The sequence below is a fragment of the Agelaius tricolor genome, unplaced genomic scaffold (assembly GCF_023055355.1).
Source record: "Agelaius tricolor isolate 1412-34295 unplaced genomic scaffold, bAgeTri1.0.p SCAF_6, whole genome shotgun sequence".
In the NCBI taxonomy this organism is placed as follows: domain Eukaryota; kingdom Metazoa; phylum Chordata; class Aves; order Passeriformes; family Icteridae; genus Agelaius; species Agelaius tricolor.
In genome coordinates, this window is record NW_027269266.1 from 45432873 (window position 1) to 45454439 (window position 21567).

General features: G+C 41.7%; 1 protein-coding gene across 1 annotated transcript in view; it reads left to right on the plus strand.

Moving 5' to 3' along the window:
• Positions 1–20728: 20728 nt before the first annotated feature.
• Positions 20729–21567, plus strand: part of SEPTIN7 (septin 7) — a 63797-nt gene continuing 62958 nt past the window's right edge. The window contains exon 1 of the mRNA XM_071429647.1: positions 20729–20732. The gene's annotated coding sequence lies outside the window, so the exon portion shown is untranslated. The remainder of the gene's footprint in view (positions 20733–21567) is intronic.

The window sequence follows — 21567 nt, forward strand, 5'->3', positions numbered from 1 at the left end:
AGCAGTGGCAGCCTGAGCAGCCCCTCCTCAGTGCCCTGCTCAGACACAGCGGCCCCTCAGCCTGCTCAGCTGCAGCACTGCTCATGAACAATTACACAGCTGGCTACAGGGAAAGCCTCACAAGGATCTACCCAGACCTGCCCAGCCCCAGTGGGGTTTACTTATTAACAAGTAATCAAAGGGAGAAGAGGAATTACAGGACACGTGGCGCACACCATTGCCTTGCTGTTGGTCATACCAGCAGCAGCTGCTGCTGCCTGCAAGCGGAGGGGTGGAAGGGCGAGAGGAGCCTTTGCTCAAGGCTCTGATTCCCTGGAGTAGGAAATGTATTTTTCAATCTGTCAGCTCACCAGCTTGCATCTGTGACTCTCATACAAACAATGCATTAGATGGTGCATTTTTCAAATAGCTTAACACTACTGGAAACCTCCTATGTCTCCCCAGACAGGAGTCTTTTGCATGGATGAAGGAAACTGCCATGAAGGCTGTATCTCACCTCACTTAAGGAAGTAATAGTTGTTAGTGTGAGTGTGGGGCTAAGGGTTAGGCTGCCTTCCTGCTTCTACTGAGCTATATTCCCTGCTACACACTAGAACTGCACAAAGCAACCATTTTCTACCTTAAACAATAAGTGCATGTGTGTGCCTCTCACAAGGATCACATCATTGGGTTGTAATCTATCAAAGCCTCTTTCTTTAGATAATTGAAGTAATGGATGTATACCAGGACGATACAGTAAACACACTACAAAACAAGAGATGCTGTATTTTTCCTGTAGCAATTGTTCAATAGAAGCCTGTGTTCATAACTTTTACAGCATTCACTTGCTGGTGAATGTGGCTCTTTCCTATTGCTGCAGAGCACTTTTTAAAAAAAGCAAATGGGAAAACTTAAAAGGGGGGCAAGAGGTGAACATTTTATCTTGCTTTATTTGCGTATCTGCAGAATAATCTTGTAGGTGGCAGCCAAAGATGCCAGTCATGATGCAGCAGTAATGATAGGATAGAATAATAGAATGGCCTGGGTTAGAAGAGGCTTTTAAAGATCATCTAGTTCTAAACTGCCTGCCACGAGCAGGGACATCTTCCACTAGCCTGGGTTGCTCAGAACCCCATCCAATCTGGCTTTGAACACTTCCAGGGATGGGGCGACCACAATTCCCCTGGGCAGCCTGTTCCAATACCTCACCACTCTCACAGAAAATAATTTTTTCCATATATCTAATCTAAACCTAGTTTCAGTTTGAAGCCATTCCCCCATGCTCCAGTGAAAAGTGCATCTTCTTTCTTGTAAGCTCCTTTCAGGTACAGAAGGCTACAATCAGGTCACCCTGAAGCCTTCTCTTTTCTAGGCTGAAAAAACTCAGTTCTCTCTGCCTTTCCTTGCAGGAGAGGTGCTCCATCCCTCTAGCTGGTTACTGTGCTGCTTGTGAGTTTGCAAGGGTTGTTTCATGACAGCCCTCCTCCTCTGAGAACAGAAAAGTGCTGTAAATACAGGACTGACTCTGGAAACATTTATTCAGGCGAATGACCATACTGACTTGGTATGTCACCAAAAGACAGGGTCGAGGGACAAGACAGATGTGACACCTGATGCCTCACATAACTGTTAGCATTTGTATTACTGCTGTTTCTTGTGTTAGAGAACAAAGAAAAATGGCAGCATTTACAAAGAGATCATCCAATGTAAGGGGCAACAGGTGTCCAAGAGGCAACACAGTACAAGGACAAGAGACACTTCTGGTCAACATGACAAGCAGGGGTCAAAGAGTGGTCAAGATGCTGGTAGGCATTATTCCAAATCTGAAATTTAAGGATGGGTTTGAAAGAGGATGCTGTGCTTATTAATCCCCACTGAGTATCCTCCGCCTCCTACCTTGCAAGAGTTGGACTGTAGACAGGAGCAGGAATTTGGGACTTCACCCTGTTGCTGTAAAAAAACTGTTGTTTAGGCAAGACATTGCTTGGTACACAAAGATCTGTCACACTTGCACAGCAGCTCCAAAGGATGCTGCATACTTTGGACTGACTGAGCAACATGATTCAGTCTGGAGATGCACCATGTGCCCTACAAACCCAGGAGGGACTGGAGTTGCCATGCAGGAGCAAGTCAGCCAACTACAAGTGCAGTTATTCCACCACATCTCATGCTGGAGCTAATGCTGTGTGCAAATTCACCTAGTGAGTCACGTCTGCTCGCATTAAAAGAAATACAAAAACAAAATAGTCTTCCTATGTCTCACTGGCAAGGAGAGACTGAAACTGGCTAGGCTGGTTGGGAACCAACCTGGAGGCAACCCTAGTTAGTAGATTTTCTAAATAAGGTGAGTGGTTTTTGTTTCTGTATCTGAGGACAAGAGGGACAGAGATGGGGGTTGAGTTATGGCAGGTAGTGTCCTGCATTTAATTTAGCAAAGCTTTTTTATTAATTTCACAAAAGGCAGTCACAAAATTGTACCTTCCATATTTGAATCAAATAAATACAATCTACAGAATCCTGAAATTTACTTGTAGAGATCAGTTTTTTATAGTTCAATGACATATTTAATGAAGCCTTTGCTTTTGAAGAGGAGCAGCAGATCACCACAGGAATGGAAAAAGTTTGGCTTTATTATATTGTACACAGAACACAATATTTTTCAAACCTCAGGGACCCATTTGCATTTGCTTTATTTCTTAAAATGAACACAATTTTGCAGAATCTCCCGAAGCCTGTGAATTGCTGTATGAAAAGAGACACCCCCCTCACTGCTATTCACAACCCAGAAAAATGGGACATTAACCTCACATAAAACCCACTGGCTTGCATCTTGCTTCCTCATTAACCCTGTGCCAGTTTTGCAGAAGGTTTCAAAGGTGCAAGCACACTTTTGTTTTTCCAACAATCAATACACAAAGTAATGTTTTACTTAAAAGGGAATTCCCCAAAATCATTATTTCCTACTTGAAGATATCCCCATCACTTACATGCTATTTTCTCAACATTACACATCTGAAAACCAAGATAAATATTTTTAAGGAATGTGAAGCCCTTACTACAAGAGAGAAAACAAGTCTTATTCGTACTGTTTGTTTTCCCACAATGTATTTTTATGGGAGAGCTGTGGGGACCATATTTTGCATTCAGTGAACAACTTCTGTGGTGTAAAATGTCCCTCTTTGGTATTCGAATAACCACAAAAGCAATGTAGCTCTATCTCATTCCCATGGACATTACCACCTAAACCAACCAGAATGAAAAAAAGGTTATTTCTTACCTCATCCATTGTGAAAGACATGGATTTACGAGATAACATTTGGCAGTCCTGTGACCAACGATAATAAAAATCTCTTTCCCTTGGGCACCCAAGAACCACAGCATATTTTAACATTTCCAGTTCTTAAAGAGTGCTGAACCACATTGTGAAGGGCTGCATACCTTTTTGAAAAGACTATGCATTTTCCTTGTTGTCATAAAAAGTATTTGTTTATCAAATGCACAAAAAAAATAAAATAAAATACACTAGACAGGAAAGAATTGGATGGAACTCTGTGAGAAACAAAGGCAAACTTTGTGTCTTCATTGTTGCTCCTGCCTGCCTGGCTATGAGTGCATACAGAAATATTGCATTATTGAAAAATTTCCTTTTGCTGCTGAAATGAAAATTGCTATTTTCATCTTCCCAGTACCAGGGCATGATGTTAAGATGTACTTTTAATAACGGCAGCCACAAATTATATAATAAGCAGTAAATTAATGTATTTTTACCTTTCTGCTAACCACCTTTCCTGATTAGAGAAGTGCACCGTGCCTCATGTGAAAGAAAAGGCCAGGAACGAACCATACTTGAAAATCCCTGACACAAAAGAAAGTATGCTAACTTTCAAATCGCACATCATAAATACAGCTCTCCAGTATTCCAGTTTGGGCATAAAATATCCCAGATTTTAAAAGGCTCTTGGAGCCTTTGGATAGATACCTGTCCAAAACATAAAATAGAAATACAACGTTGAGAGGTCTATTGGAATAGGAAAGGCAAAAGGCATGTTTCTGCCTCTCTTGGAATCCATGTTTTCACTTCTGTACTGCAGTGGACGTTTCTCTCGGCTGGCAGCAGCATTTCCAAGGAGCCAATGCAGGCTCTCAGGGACGTACGGGACAGACCAGCCCAGGCGCAGGGCTTGGCACTGGGATTCCCAGGGCACCCAAGCATCCCTTCGGCCCCCCAGAAAAATGTAACCTAGCGCCTGCCAACAGCTGCATTCAAATGGTTTGCTTGTGTTTTGGTTGGTGTTTTCTCACTGTGTCCTCATTCATTACGGGGGACTTGGGCACCCAATCGTGACTATGTGGGGGGAGCAGCGAGTCGATCGCCGCAGTGCCGCAGCCCGAAGCTCCCTGGGACTAAGCGCGGCTGAGGGCCTCGCTCGCTCTGCCCATCCCGGTGCCACTCTCCCGCCGGCCTTTCCCTACGCCGCCTGTGTGGGCGGCCGCGGGCGGCGCAGGGACCCCGGCCTGGGCCCCGCCGGGCCCCGCCAGGCGCGCACGGAGCGGCGCCGCTCCGAGCATGGCCCCGGCGCAAGGCGGGGGCGGCGCGACCGCCTCGCCCCGCGCGTCAAGCCCGGCGGACATCTTTGGTCCGGGCAGAGCCCGCCGTGCGGCCTGCGCGCTCCCGCAACGTGAGCCCGGTTCCAAAATGGCCTCCGAGCGCTCCCTCTGTTCTCCGGCGCGGCGCGGGAGGAAATAACAGCGTGACCGACCCCGGGCTGGGAGGGGCAGGGGAGAGACGTGGGGATAGCGCCGGGCGGAGGGGCTGAGCCGGAAGCTGCTGTGTGCTCGGAGAGGCGGGCGGGGAGCGTGTGAGGAGCTGGGCGGAGGCGGCGGGGGAGAAGGAGGAGGAGCAGGGCAGAGGCGGCGGCGGGAGCGGAGCCGCTAAGTCCGTCCGGCCGCCGGAGCGCGTAGGCGCCGTGTGCGGAAGGGCCGCGGCCCCTCGGCGGAATCGGCGTAGGGGGCGTTGGAGAATCGCCGCCGGGTTGGCTGGCGGGAGGCGCTCGGGGAGGAGGGGGCGGCCCGCTCGGTGCCGCCGCGGCTGAGGGAGGCAGGGCGGGAGGACGAGCAGCCAGCCGGAGCCCAGCGTCAGCAGCGGCAGCCGCACCGCCGCCGGCCAGCGCCATGGGTGAGTTTCCAGCCCGGGGCCGAGGCGTGGCGGTGGGGCCGTGACAGTGCGAGCCTGCGGCCGTGGGGTCTCCGCGATGGGTGGGCTGAGAGGCGCCGCGGGGAGGGGGGGATACAGCGGGCACGGCCGAGGCTCGCATCCCGGCGGCCCCGCCGCGGGGCCTCCCGTCCCTTTGGCCGCCCCCCACCTTCCTCGTCCTCCTCCTCAGATGCGGCTCCGGCCCCCCTCGCCGCCGCCTCTCCCCCCTACCCCCCCAGTCACTTCCTGCCTCGCCGAAATTGTATAATGCCTGCGCGGGGCTTGGGGAGCCGGGCGGCGAGAATGCCGGAGATATTTCTTCTCCCTAGCTTTTCTCCCCTTCCCCCTCCATCCCGGTCCCTCCTCCCCTTTTTTTCCTTTTGCGCCCAAATTTGGGAGGGAGGAATTTGCTGCTGCAGGAATTAAAGCAGCCTTTCAAATATGCGGGAGAGGAGCGGGTGGGACTGGAATCGCGGGAGGAGGGGGAAGGAAGGAAGGGGGCGCCCGTGCGCGGGTGGGAGCGTGTGTGGCAGCGGGAGCCCGCCAGCCGCCTGCCCGCCTGCTTGCTGCCTTCTCCTGCCCTTTTTTTTTTCCTTTTTTTTTTTTTTTTTCTTTCTCTCTAGAGCGTTTTTTGAGGGGTGTATCTCCCTTGGGTCTGGCTTTTATTGGCGCCCGCCCGCGCTGCCCCGCCGGCCCAGCCCGTGCCCCTGCAGCCGGAGGTTTCCTCGGCCGGTCGTTCGTAAAAAGGCAAAAGTAGAAATTGCAATTTTCGAGCAGCTGCCCGGGAGTCTGTATGAAACGCCTTTTTGAGCAGTTTCTGTTTGATCCGCTCGCTTAGCGAACCAGTCTTGCAGAATAAATTGGAGGGGTGCTTAGTGTTTCAGGAAGGTTGCTGGGAAGAGGGGCGATTATGCACGAAGATTGTTTTAATGGGCGACTTAAGGAAAAGCAGCTAAACTTATTTTAGCGTGAAGTTGTTGGCTTCACGCTGAACCAGTTATGTGCAAATGTAATTCCAAGAAAAGACAGCGTTCAGGAATCTTCTGCGTGCAGTTTGTGTGCCGCCTCCTGCAGATGAAATATCGCTGAACAGAAGACTGTCAGAGCTAACCATTCACTGAATGTTTTTTCCTGGCCATTGTAATGTCCCTCTGACTGACAGTGGCTTCAGGTTGGGCTCAGTGAAAGAAATGCTTTTATATGCAGAAATACCTATGGTCTGTATTAATATCTTGACCGAAAAAATGTCAGTTTATGTAAAATATGTAGCTTTAGTTCCCATGAAAGTTAGATGGGTCACTGCTTTGTATCTGGGCTTAAAAGGTAGACCATACCTTCTTATGGAAGTGAGATTTTTTTTTGTAGTAATAGCTGCTCAGTGCTAAATGATAATTTAATTTATGTCTAAAACTTTCACTGAGGTATCAAACTAGTATTATTTCTTCTTTATTATTCTATACGTACAATAAAGTTTTTACCTGCTGAAATGGTAGGAAATAAGGGAAGATCTATTTTTGTGTAGTGTTTAGCATCTTTCAGTTGATACCTGCTTAGTTTGTGAGATTACTAGCATTTTTAGCTGTTGATTTGTGATCATAAGAGCAGTAATTCAATCTGACTTTGGATGGCTGCATTTTTTTTAAGCTGACTCGAGAATAACAAAAATCAATAAATAGAATTTTTTTATCTTAGGAGAGTGGGTTTCAAGAAGCCATTGCTTTAAAGTTAATTACTACCTTGTCTGTTGAAATCTGAATTGGAATCCAGGAATGTCACCTGTTCTGCGTTTGCTACTATGGAAGAAAGGGTTGTTACTTAAGTCATTTTGAAAATGAAGCAATTGTAACAAGAACTGTGCATCTCATCCATGCACTGATAATAACTCACAGCATTTCCTTCTGCTTACCCATAAGGACAAGTAACTGGTCTTAGTTGAAACAGTGCTTCATATAGGTACTCAGTGCATATGTGTTTCTGTGTGTATGGATAAAAACTTGATTGTTTATCTTGTGCAGAAATTATAGATCAGTTTTGTCTGCTTTGTAAGCTAAAATACAAGAGGTTTTGCTTTTTCTTGCATAGAAATGTGTAAACGTGCGCAGCAGAATTTTTTTTCTTTAACTGGCTGTCAGCTTAGTGGTATTTGGTCTCTTTCATGGGGCAGGCTCATACTTCGTGTGCTTTATTTTCTTCAGTTCTAGTAACTCAGTGCTGCTGTGGTGGGGTTTTTTATTACTACCTTAAAATACCCATTAAGACAACAAAGATTTACAAATACAATGGCTGCAGTTTTGAAACCTCATTTTAAGCATTAAGTCAGTGAAGGAAAATTTGCCTCTGAGAAGGTGTAGGAGAGAGGACTGTAGTATGACACACATTTTTAGCTTCAGTTTACTGCCAGACTGTTCACTTAACCTGTCTAGACCAGAGATGTGTATGTATGTATGAGTGACGTTCTGTTTTCTCTAAGTTGGTGCTCCAGCTCTTGAAATGAGCTAGTTAATTGCAAATGTGTGCTCTGTAATTAGAATGGCATTTAGGCACCATTTAAGTAGTTTAGTTAAGCCTCGCTTAAATTAGTAATTCAAATTTGGGGTAGTGTTAAACTGTAGGCAGTCACAAACTATTCCCTGGGAGGGTTTGAACGTCTTGAGCTGATGTTTGTGGAGTAGATGTCTTGCAGAGGTGGGGATGGTGGCACAAGGAGGTGAAGGCATTTCTCAACTGCAGGGGCCAGGAACTCAGTTCACAGAAACCAGTGATTTCCTGTTCACCTTGCCAGAGTGAGTTTCCTGTATGTTAGGGATGAGTCAATTTTTTTTTTCAGCCCTGGTTTAGTGGCTGCATACTGATAACTCTGTAATGTTATCAGTAAAAGTGGCTCCTTTCTATTATGTGGGGGTTTTAAATAGGAAACAATCAGGTCAGTATTTACTTTCAAAACTTTAGTTTAATGCAGCAGCCCTGTGAAACCAGGTAGTGGCTTCATTGTGTGGATGTGGCTGTGAAACTCCTGTAAGCCATGGCCTCCTTACTTTACATTAAAAATCAAAAAGTAGCCAGTAGGTTCACAAGCACTTCAGAAGCCAATATGTATCCACTTCCCTTTTGACAGAGTTTGAGTTAGAGCAATGTAAAACACACGCCTGACTAAACCTTGCTCTGATGTATGTCCTGGACTTCCTTCCCCCAAAAGCCACTTAATCTTCTGCTTTTTGTGCATCAGTGCAATTCCATGCTTCAGATGTGCCTTACAGGAGCCTGCTGGTCTTAGAGGCTGGCAGGGCTGCTGCTCACAGTCACTGCCCAGCAGCCCTTCTTAAAGCCACTCATGGGGAACAGAATACTTCTGTATCTTATTTTCAAATGGCTCTTTGTGTGGCTGTTTTCACGCCACATTTCTGTCATTTAACGCAGTGATAGCTCAGTATGCATTTAAAAATAATTTTGGAAGCAGTATTGCTGAACAATATCACTCTGGGTGTTACATTCAGAAGCACTTAAACTAAAATAGAACTGAATTATTTCTTAGTGGCGCAGAAGATTAAGAAATTTTTTTGGTCAACATTGAAAATAGCATCTCCAGATACAGCTTTTCTTAATTGCCTTTATTTTTTTTTTTTTTGCTTATTACTATTACTGCTCTTATTACATAAAACTATTAATAGTTGTGTGCCTCTTATTTTTTAATCTGAATACTTAAGATACTGACTTACAACCAGGGGGAGGATTGATTAAAGCGTTAGGTAGGTGCTTCCTCCCGTGACCCATTGTAGCTCAAGGAAGATCAATATTAAGATACAGCACAAAGTTTTGGTCTGACACTTTTAGAACAGCTTTTTAAATGGGAAGATTGCATCATACTCACAAAAGATGTGAGACCTGAAGAAAAGAAAAATTACTTAAACTGCTCTTTTGTGTGATGAAAAAGATCAGAGGATGAGAGTGGTCTGTAGAAGTGTGCTCTTAAAGTAGAAAATACCCCTTATGAGGCTTTTTTTATGCCGTGAGGTAAAGCATGACAGGAGAATGACCAGAAAAATAGAAATGCAAACTAGGTATATGAGGTGTGCTCTTCAGCATTGTTGGTGAATGTTGAACTACGAAGTAGTATTTTATCAAATTCTAATCAAAGCAGTCTCAATAAATGCAGAAATCAGCCTATCATACAGTGATGTTATTACAAATAAACCTTTCAGAAAGGCAATTGAAGTACTTGATGGCAGAATTTCTGGAGTGACATTTGTCTGAGAAAGCCTTGTAGGTCATTGGAGTTGATGCTGAGAAAAATGTAAGATGGCATGAAGGTTGGTACTGCTACCAGTGATTGTCACTGAATTATGGGCAGGTAGATTCTTAGAAGAATAATGCATTAAATATTGCCTGGCTTTATATCTTGTACATTTAAAAGACTATTCATGTAATAATTCATACTGAACTTTAAATAAAATGAAACTTGACCTAGTGAGGTGTTCAAATTGCCAAGAATACTTAAGTTAACATTAACATAAAGCTTAAATCAAACCCTTTCCAGTGTTGGCCAGTTGCAGTGTTTGAATTTCATTTATGTGTAATTCTGTTACAGTGTGCAGGAAATTCTAGTGTGCCCAGCAGTGTCCTCTGCTTTCTTTTTTGTTCTTTTGTAAGAGCCTTACCATATGATTTTATAGCTTAGACTGATATGTAACTGCACTGCAGTTGAAAAATCCTGTCTTGATTGTATGTGTTTTCTATGCACAGTGTATGAAAACGTGTGTGTTCATATGGTGGTGTGATTAGATGAGCTTGCTGATGTAATGGAAAGTTAACCTTACAGTAGAGTAGTTTTCAGCTGGGTGTGTGAGCTAATCTCACTTGTTGGATGTGCACTTATCAGAACTGATAGGAGGGCAGCCTGAGCTCACCCTGGTGGAGCAGTTCCTGGGTGAATCTAGGCCAGCTGCTTGAAAGGAGGCGGTTCTGCTGGTTGGCCCACCCTGCTGCCTCTTCAGCCCAATAGTGAGTCAGTTCATGGAGCTCAGCTCACAGGGTCTGCCTGTTTTTCTTCCTCAAAATGATTTTTCTTTCTATTAGTTGAGCTCCCTGAACCTTTTATACCATGTGATCACAGAAGTGTTGGCATGGAAAAAGAAATGCAAGTGGGGTTGAGGCAAGAGCTGGAACTTGAGCTGACCACTTGGGCAGTAGAGAGCTGTGTGCAGCCTTGGTTAGTGTGTGCTTTAGGCTGGTGTGACACGGCACTGCTGCAAAGAGAAGAGAGCTTCATTTGCTGTTCCCACCCAAACACGGAATCCTAATGTAGGCCGGCAGTTGCTGTGTTGCTCTGCCCAACACAGCAGAGATATGTGGTAGTTGATCTTGTTGTACAACTTGTTTATTTCCACTCTGCCAGTGGTTGAGATAGGGAAGGAGGAAGACTGTATCCTGTTGGAGGAATTAGTGCAAGTGGTTGAGAATGTAGTACTCTCCTCTTGGTGAGAGCTGGTGACTTACCCGAGGATAAACACAGGTGGGCAAAGTTTAATGGCTTTGGTTTCAGCTCCTGTCGCTCAGTCCTTGATCACTGAATGGGTGAGGTGAGGCTTTTTATTACAGGCTGTTGAATCATTGCCTATGACATTTATGGTAATATTATATTAGCATTAGGACTTTTCTAGAGTGATTTGCAAAACTAAGGCCCTCATTAGTGATGGCTGCAGAAATCTCACAGTGCAGAGGATCTTGTAGTCATGACCAGATCCTGATTGTGGTGGTATCAGAGTTTTAGCTGACTTCCTGTTATAAAAGGAGAAAAAAAAAAAAAGGAAAAAAAACCACCAGTTTTGAGGCATTAAAAGCTGTTGCTGGAGAAATGTAATTCTCTGTAAGCTTTCTGACAGCAGAGGCTTTTCTGAATGTGTGATCTTACCAATATGCACTGTAGTAAAATTCCAGATGATGGATTAAATGTAATTTAATGCTTTCACATTTGGGACAGTGAAAATTTCCAAAGTAGACTTATGCCAAGAAACTCATCCTCTTGTTTCTCCCCATCCCGTGCTTCTGGGAGCAAACATGTCCTTATTGTAGTTAGTAAAGGTGTATTAACAAACCAAGAGATTCAAGATTATCTTAGTTTCTTCTTGGGAGGCTTTGCCAGATGGTGTGAAATCAAGGTCTGAGTAATCCCTTGATGATGGGTAAAGGGAAGGAAGCCATCCTATTGCCTTCTGTGTTCTTTATTTTTGTAGCCCTAAGTTGAGGGAGAACTTAGAGGAGAATAGACTGCAAACTGCTGCAGTATGGTACTGAAGTTTGCAGTCACCTCCTACTGTTCAGCTGTGCCAAATATTGACCTTCAGTGCTCTTATTTGCAATTCCGTGGGCCTCTGCAAACCAGTAAGTTCTCAGAGCAGTGGAAAGAACCTGCAGTTTCTATCTGAGAGAGTGAAACAATGAGGAACAAGACCTTAAAGAGACTGGGGCAAAAACCATAATATGTGGTTGTTGTACAGTTGAGGATTGTGAATTTAAAAAAAATCTCCTTTTCAGTCAGTTAAAGAAAAAATGGCTAAATGTTGCAAGTTCAAAACAATGCTGAAGACTAGATGCATGAAGAGAGGAGAAGGTAGGGGTAATGAGCTCCCCCCCCCCATAAAAATTTGGCAAGGAAAGCTGGGAATTTCAGCAGGGAGTTTTTTCCTTACCAGCAGTTTCAAAATTAGCAAGTTAATTTTTGAGCTGGGTGGTGGTGTTCCTTTTCATGTCTTTAATAAGAGGGATTCTATAAAAGGTGTTTTGAGGTTTATTCTGTTCAGAATTCTTGAACAGTTGAAATTTTCAGCAGGGGAAGTCAAAATCATATTAATGCTCAGTATTTTGTGCAGACCAAGTTAAGTTATTTGAATGTCATTATATTAGTAATGTACTGACAGTCAAATGTAATATACACTGTTATATACGATATACCTTAGTAATGAAGGGTCACTGATGTGTTGTTTGTCCAAACACATGCAAGAGTTAATTTGAAGAAGACTTTGATAGTGATTAAGACACAGCTTCTGCAAAAGAGTATTAATGGATGGCCTCTAATCTGGTTGCTGAATGATTTTCACTTGCCCTGGCCTTGTGATCTGCCTGCCAGGCATCCAGTGTCCCCCTAGGTAAATGTGACTGTTTTTCTGTATGTTCAGTTCTTTGTGGCTGTGGGCATCAGGAAAGATCCTGGGTTTCCTCTGCTTTGAGTCGTGTTTCTGGCTGTGCATCTTGCCTGCTGAGTACTCTGGTGTGGCAGCAAGGTGTGGAGAGGATTTAACTCCCACTTGAAAATTTGGCAGGGCTAATCATGTAGGATAGCTGCTCAGCTGGTGTACATGTTGGACCATGTCTTCACAGCCAGCTTCCTCCCTAAAGCCAAAAACAAAAGGATTTGGGAAGTTGAGAAACCAACAGCTTTGGTGCTGTTAATCACTGGGATGGTTTACAATCCAGCTGCGGCTTCACTCCTTACTCCTCTTTAGTTTTGTTGTCCAAAGCAGTTTGACTACTGGTGATTTGGTTGCTCTCAGATGTGTTGCCTTCCTCTTTGAAAAACATGTGCAGTAAACACCAAGTTAAAAATTAAATCTTTGATGTAGAATAAATGAAATAAATCTTTAGGATTTCAAAATGCCAAACTATTTTACAGATGAATGGTAGTTTTATCAACTATATATTGTAATAGTCTTATTAAATGTGGGTGGTAAATTTTACTGTAGATATGGACCATTCTTTGTATCAGTTGCCATTGCAACTCACAGGGAAACAATCTTAACTTTTACTTACTATCTTCCTTACACAGTAATTATAATGGGAGCTATCTTTCTGTGGTATCTCTCTAGCTTAAAAATAAAGATAATTAAAAACAATGCATCCAGCCAGCTGTGTTTCATAACATCTAAATTTAACACATGAAGTGGTTTTTAATACTTGACTTGGCATAATCCTTTGAAATAACACCTGGGTCTTTTTAAAATCATTTTGGTCTCATTAGAATTCTTTATATTCTAAATAGAGAACTCAGTGTGGAAATAGTTAAAAGGTAAAATTCTCCAAGTATTAGTAATGTAATAATATCCCTATGGACTCCTCTCAAGGTTTGATGAACCTTGTAGTAGAAGAATTGAAAAAAAATATGATTTCAGCATATCATGAAAATTGTAATTAAAAAGCCGAAAATCTGTGTTTTGGTATCATTAAAATATGCTGTTATAGGGGGAACAGGGACATGTGCCTTAGAATTTTAGCTCAAAATATCTGCCATGGTGAAACCAGCAGGACTTTTGAAAGCTTCTCTATGGCAGAGGATAAGGAGTTCAGTACAGAAACTACTGCAGGAAAATATGAATATACAGAAAACCAGATGACTTCCATATTGGAATGATTTGCATCCACTGTACAGAAATATATGATAAAAGCCCTTCACCCTTGTTACTTCTCAAAGGAGAATTGTGCATGTTAACAGAAGAATCGGGATGAAATAGTGTAATTTCTCTCTTTAAGGGGAAGACACTTCATTTAGACTATATTGAATGTGCTTGAGTATTTTTGCATGAATGATTCACCTCTCATTAGCATTTCTGCACCTACATGTTCAAGAAATTTTACTAGATCTGATAGTAACCCTTTGGGCTAGAACTGTAATAATGCTATTTCTTGTCCTGCCATCCTTGCAGCTGCTTCATGAGGAGGCAGGATGGGATGTGCTGCTGAGGAGTTCACTTCTGTGGGGATTCCAGGCATGGAACAGAAGGAAGTGCACAGTGCACACCTGCAAATGCCTTTTTCAGAGTCCCTTGGTTGAAATACTGCCAGCTGGGTTGCAGCAATCTACTTTTCCTGAGAAGCTGCCTTCTGTGCTTGGGCTTATATGAGAGACCTGTGCTGTTGCTGCTGCTTCACCCAGAGATTTGGTGTGGGAATCAGTTGGTTTGGGTTTGTTCTTGGGGTTTTTTTGGGGTTCTTGTTTTTTTTTTTTTAATTTTGGGGATTTTTTTTTATCATCCCCTGCTGAATCTTTCAGTTAACTGATCCATCTGTATGCAAATTTTGAAGGAAAATGCAATGTTAGGGTGAACATGAAGGAACTGAAAAAGGATATGACAAAGGAACTAAATGATACATTGTGGCAAGGCCTGTTAGTTTGTTTCTCAATACTTACTGTGCTTTTTTCCTTCTGTGTTTTCAGTGCATTTCGAGACTCTCGAAATGGACTCCATGTAGAGGCACTGACCTACTTGAGGGAGAAGATCCTTTTCCTTAAAAATGGCTCTTTTCAAAGCCATAGTTTAGTTGATGTCATAGGAGATGAAAGTAGTGCGAGATAAAACTGTCTGAAAGATGCCGCCATTTTGGTATTGGTTGGTAGGGTTTTTTGGGAGGCTTTAAAATTATTTTAAAATCTTTTATTTCCATGTCTTTTGGGAAATATCCACAAGCTAAGTAGACATGAGACATGTTAAATATGAAGTTGAATAGCAGATAGTTTGTTTTCATTTTTGTTGGAGTTGTTTGTTTGTGTTCAGTGGTTTTTTTCCCTTGGAGGCTTCGTATCCAGGGATCTTCCATACTTGGGTTGGGTTTTTTTGGTGTTTTTTTAATATTTTTTTTTCTTTTGTATCTTTCATCTTCAGCCCTTGGTTCAGTGTTTGTATTGCAATAAACATTCAAGGGCAGCAAAACTGAGGAAGAAGAGTTAGGGAGGTTAATGGTGGTGATTGATGCACCAAGTGATGTGTGCTTGATGCTGTTCCTGACATGAGGTCCCCAGCTGCCATTTCATTTCGACCCTGACTTTATAGAGTGGAAGATAATCGGTCACTTCACTGTCAAATGTGATTTCTAGTCAGTCATTTCAGTTGGATGCAAGTGTGATGGTGGTTTGTGTGCTCCTCTCTGCAGGCAGACTAAGGAGTTTTTTAAAGCCAGAATAAAAGGGAAAATGCACATTCAAGCAGCTTTAAAATAGTATTTTTGTACTTTAAAATTTCATCTAAAATGCAAAAAAGGTTTTCTTTATTTTCAAGGAATTAGTTGCCTAGCTAGTTGTAGTGGAGGTTGAACTATTACAAAAAATTGTCAACATGTGTGGCTGGCCTGAATTTCTCTGTAGAGTCATCATGAGTAGAACTTTTTAATATTGTATGTTTTAGTTATACAGGCCTGCTTTTATAGTTTGACAACTTTCCTCCCTCTCTGCCCTTTCTATAACTATGATTAGTTACTGCTTGACTGGCTTCATTCTCCTGTAGTTGTCAGCTTTCTTGCACTTTGGCTGCTCAAATAAGTGCAGCACTGGCTGTGTTGGCTATAGCTGCTGTGCATATTTATTGCACACTGGCTCTGAAGTCTCTCATATTTCTTTTTACTAGAGAACTTAAGCTTCAGTAGTGTGCCTACAACATCCTGTTTGTTTTTCTTTGGAGTTTTCTGCTTTCCTCCTGGACATGCTGCCTGTAGCTCAACAGACAGATTATGCTGTCTGCTCTTTCTAGTGCAGAGTCCTTTTGCTTGTAGACAACATATGTATTTCAGCACTATTTTTAATTAGCCAGATGATGGTGTCTGGTATGGGAAAAAGAGAGAAGCCTAAAGCTCATTCTTCACCTGCTCACTCACTATGCCCAGTGTGATTTTGAGGAACAGTTGAATTAGTGCATTCAGTGGATTAGTGCTTGAAATTAGTATTTATTGACTTCTTCAGCTTGCTACTAGAGACCAAAAAACATCCTCATTTCTTAATTGTGGTTATGCATTGAAAGGATTTTCTATTTTTCAATCCTTTATGGAAATATTTTTTGTTTTATCTAATGTAGGCCATACCCTCAGTTCACACTTGGAAATCAAGTTGTTGTCTTGCAAAGAAAAGCTGCAGCTGATGTCTGTTTGAGGGAATAGAAGTGCTCATTTCCTTTCCATCAGTGCTAGACTTCTGCCATGCAGATTACAGCAGATGTTACTGATCCAGCAAATATTTTTACTTTACTTAGAATAGTGAAAGGACAAACATGTTCATAGATGCTCAGCTTAAGTTTAACTTTGCAAATAGATCTGATAAGTTTCCCTTTTATATTGTTATTTCCATACTTTGTTTTTTGGATTTTTTTCTGTTAGTTGTTTTTTTTTAATATGGGTTGTGTTTATCTTAAAGGTTTTTGCAGAGAAAAAAGTCAATGCTGAGGTACTACATATTATCTTAACAAGTGCTCATGGATTATAGAAGCATTATTACACTAAATACTGCTACCTGAAGCCTCTATTTTAAAAATGCAGTAACAAAAACTCTAAGTTGCAAGATGTGCAGTTGTGTCTCTGAGATGTGGGAGGACAAGATGGGGAGATGTCTTACTTGTTTTATGTATTGCCTCTATATTGACAAGTTGAAAAAATGCAACATTAGATAAACTGTAGAAAATTTAAAGGGGTTTTGAAGAAGTTGGTAAGGCCTTCTTGCAAGTTTTGGAGACTTCTCTGTATTGATGTGGAGACTTCAAATAACTAGCAACGTTAGAAAGAAGAAAATAAAAAGTTACCATGTCAGGGATAATGGAGGAAATAGAAGTAAGCAATGCTTATAGACCAGTTGTTATGCATAGAACCAGAAACTGTCAAACTGGTCATACTCACAGCACAGTGGTAGGATATTGCATAGAAATACTGTGGCTAAAGGATTTGCAGAAATTCAGCTAGAAGTTCTAGAAATACTATTTTAATTCTTCAAATCATTGTTAGAGCAGGTGCAAATTCCTGTGTTTTAGCAGCACTAAGTAAATGGTATATAAAGAAAACTTGCCCTACATCTAGTTACCTTACCAAAATAGACACCATAGCAAATGTAAATTGTAAGATAAAATAGTGTTCAGAGGATGCTCCTGGTTCCAGCTGTGTGAAATACATGAAGAATGATCAGCTTTTCTTTTCACTGTTGATAACAACAAACATTGTTATCATATGCCAAATGCAGAGCATATCTGCCCTTTCTAATATCACTTTGTGTTATGGTCAGATTTCAACAATTTTTGGGTGTTCTGTGATATTCCTGGGTACTTTTAAAAGCAGTATTTCCTAGGAGGTGACTAGAAGAAAAATAAGTATTTTTTTTACTTAGAGTAAGTTTGATTGAGAAGCACTTAAAGCCAACTTTGATTGGAAAGGACAGTGACTCCCTGATGTCACACTGCTTTTCTGTTTGGTCTTCTATTTTCTCTCCAGCTGTCTTCATTAATATTTGCTGCTAGTTTGGCGATGTCATAAATCCTCAAAGAGTTTTCATAACATCATATTACAGGCTGTTGGTTGCTACCAGTGCACAGAAGCTGCACTTACCCGTGTTGAGTGTGAGCTGAACTCTCAGGTTGCACATCATAGAGGTAAAAAATGGCTTTAGCTCACCTTGGACTTCTGTCTCCTTTTAGTTGGAGAGATAAGGTGTGCTCTTTTGTCAGGCACTGGACCTTAGGCCAGAGGCTCTCATCTTTTGGCCCAGATGGTAATATCTGAAGAATGACTTTAAATTTATCATTCCTGAATACAGTCATTCCAGAATAAAGGAGAAAGGTAAATTACAGTGTCTGGGCAATAACGAAGATGACAGACTTATTTAAAAGAAACTACTTTTTTTTTTAATATCAGGGATCTTCTTTAGAACTGCTTGGTAAGCCACTGATGCCTTGTTTCTCTTTTCACTCATTTGCATAGTTAGAGCAGTTTGCTACTGGCTATTAATTCATTGATTCAGATGATGGATCCAAAAACACCAGCTCTGCAGCTGGTTTATGTGGGCTGTGACATTTTGCTTGAGGGAGACGTACATTAAAGCAACATTGAGTACATGGAGTGAATGCACTGAAAGTCATCTAAGGCCAAGTTTATAATTGTATGGCTTGCCTTCATTTGTGCTGAGTTAGATTGGAGATAGCTGACAACTACTAGAAGATTAAAATATTAGAAGACTTGATATACAATGTTAGCTGGAATGCATCATGGATGAATGTAAAGTGATACACGTGTTCTGCTGTGTTGTATGCTCAGTGACAAGCCGTGAACATTTTTTAGAGCTCAGGAGTGAGGTCTTGTGTACAGTTCACAGTGTCATCAGCTCAGTGCTTGGAAGGATTCAAATAAGTTACATGTTGGGAATTGATAAAAGGCTGACAGAGTAAGAGATAGCACATGATCAGACATTGGATCTGTGTTTGCCTCTTGGATACTCTGTGTAGCTCTTGCCCTGGCTTCCTCAGAAGAGTACAGAGCTAGAGTAGAGTTATGTAAGAGCAGCAGGAGCAAGCAGAGATATGAAATGGCTTCTTTTGAGTGCAGTATGTTAGATGATTAGGGCTGTTTTCCAATGAAGATACTACTGTGCTAGCAGGAGGTAATTTTAAAATGATAAAAGTCATCCTTTTAACAATGTACAGAGGGAGTTCTTGCTACAGGGACTTTGGTGGATGCTGTTTTTGTGATAAGAGTGTGCATGGAAGAGAAATTGGTCAAATGCTGTTTAAGTGAAGAAATAGTCCATCCTAAATGCTTGCAAGGTGGATCTTTGGTGACTGTGGAGGTATTAAGAGAAACACTACTCTGTTTATTCTGCTGTATGTGCTACCTTAGATGTATGTTTTTGGCCACTAGTGAAGGCAGGAACTTTGGTGTGACCCATTTGGCTGTTCTTGCTGGATGATAGGATTTCAAATAGTACTGGTTTTGTCCAGGGAAGGAGGCCCCGGTGTGCACTCAGTGAACTAGTGCTTGATGATGTTACCTTCTTTCACAGTTGAAAGTAGTGATGTGCTACATGATACCTGATAGTGATGTAGTACTTAAGGTGGTTGATATTAAAATCTTGGAGTACTGGGACTGCTGTGGGATCTGCAGTATTAGTTATGTTCCAGCCTGTACCACTTGCTCCAGTTCTGCTGCATATACATCTGTCTTCCTCCCAAAACAGAGGGAGCTTCCTCCCAGAGCATCTTATGCCACCTTTCTGTGAGGCACAGAGAAGGACTGGCATTGATCAGCAGTGCTTTGCTTTTTTGTCCTTTCAGAAGAGTACAGCAGCAGTATACCCAATGTGCTGAGCTGGTATGGCTCTGGATGCTGATACACCATGAAGGGGGGCTGTAGAAACAGAAAGCTTATATTGCATTAGGTAGAGAAGCAGAAGGAGACTTCAGTTCCACTTTCAAGTGCAGTTTCCATCACAGTGTAGAGTTTCTAAAAATAAATTCAGACTCTGGAACTATGGGATTGATTAAAAATTAGGTATTAAGATGCAGAAACATCTTAACTGCTGGCCTAGAATTTGCTATTAAGATGGGTTTTTTTACTTAATTTTTTAGTATCTATGTATTGAAATACTCAAGCCTGGGAAGATGTTTAGTGACAAACAGGATCTTCGTGATACAGCTTTTAGTTAAGGTATTGTAAGTGGTGTGTTGGAGAACTGTTGTAGACCTCTTGTCACACACAGAGTTAGATGTTGTTGAACAGATACTTAGCTTGTGTTCCCTGCTTTGTTCTTTATTTTCTGGCTGTTGAACCATGACACTTGTTCCCAAGGTTGCAGCAGTGCTCTAATGCTCAGTGTTGCAAATGAACTAAATTGACACTGTTCACTGAATGTGTAAAGTACTTAGAAGTACAGAATCCTGGGAAACATTTGCAGAGATGATGGCTTTGGTCTTTCTACCTTTTCCACACTAAAATAAAGATGCTATGCAGTAGTGTGGTGAAATGAGATTGCATATTCTAATGAACACCTCAGAAGAAGAAACACCCTGAACCCATTACAGGTTCAGGTAGCATATGGCAAACAAAATCATGTTGAATAACTGAAGTAAAAAGAGCTATTGTATAGCTACCTGTATTGATCATTAAAGGGCTGGAGTTCAGGTAGAATATTACCATGAAATTAGGTTGTTTTATGTGTAATCCAAACTAAATTAAGGTACTAACAAAGTCAATTAAGGCGGCCTGCAAGAAAGGTGAAGAGGGATTTTTAACAAGGGTATGAAGTGAGAGGACAAGGGGAAATAGCCTTCAACTGACAGATGATATGTTCAGATTAGCTATTAGGAAGAAATTCTTTATTGTGAGGGTGGTGAGGAACCAATTGTCCAGAGAGGTTGTGGATGCCCCATCCCTGGAAATGTTCAAGGTCAGGTTCGATGGGGATTAGAGCAGACTGACCTACTGGAAGGTGTGCATGCCCATGACAGGAGGTTTAGAAGTAGATGTTCCTCCATACCCCTTCCATCCCAAACCATTCTGTGATTCTGCTTAAAATGCTGCATGCTGAGCATAGTAGATGGAAAATACTGTTGTGGGATGATGGGAGTTACTTTGATCAAATGTAAGTAACGTTTTCTTCTTTTCTTTTCTTTCTCACACTGCCCCTGTTACTCTCTCTGGATTGTGACTACACCTGCATGGACTTGTTGCTGCAATGGTTCAAATTCATCATTTTACTGGACTATTTCTGGATGCATTCTCTTGATATCTTCAATCATGAAAATGATGGAAACGTGTTGTTTACAAAGTAGCTGTAAGTATTACCTTGATGCAGATGTTTTACAGCTAATGTAGGAATAGAAGCAGCATTAGGTTTTAAGTAGATGAACTAAAATTGAGCTTAGGTAGCAGCTGGCTGAAAATCAGGAAGGGGTAAAAATTAAGGGTAAGTAAGTATTAAGGGTAAGTATTGTAAGTATTAGAAACATGAGATCTTATTGGGCACCATGTTCAAGACAATGGAAGTCAACTCTTTTACCAAAAAAAGTACTAAGTTCTTTTAAAAGCTATTGCAGGAATTAAAGAAACTCAATTCCTAATTTGTTTTGGTCTCTTTAGAAGTGGCAAATTATGAACAAAGGCAACCATTTAAAAACCAGTATGTTGAAACCTTCAGTTTTAATTGGTGTACCAGAAATCTGAATCTGGCATCCAGCTGCAATTTTTTAAAAGGCTTTTTCCTACTGAGGACAAATGCTCACATTAAACACAGCATTAATGCCCAGTGTAACATTTCGTACATCGTCATCTTTCTGGTTACTACCATTTTTATTTCATTATCTAAAATTGTGGGTGTAATTAATGTAGACCCACTTAATAAAGCAAACAACCCAAAATTTGCCATCTATTCTTTTTTAGAATTTCATACTCAGTGATTTAGAAGTTCATAGGGGTAAAGCTATCTGAAATGTGGAGCTCTTTATAAAGGGGAAGAGAAAAAGCATTAGTTCAAAACAAAAATTATATGGAAACCCATTCTTTTAAGCAAAAGAATTAGCTAATGAGGGGGTGAGTTGTTTCTGGTAAACATGACACACATTAAAAGGTATGTAGATACTAAAAAATGCAGGTGGCTGACAAGTAGAACT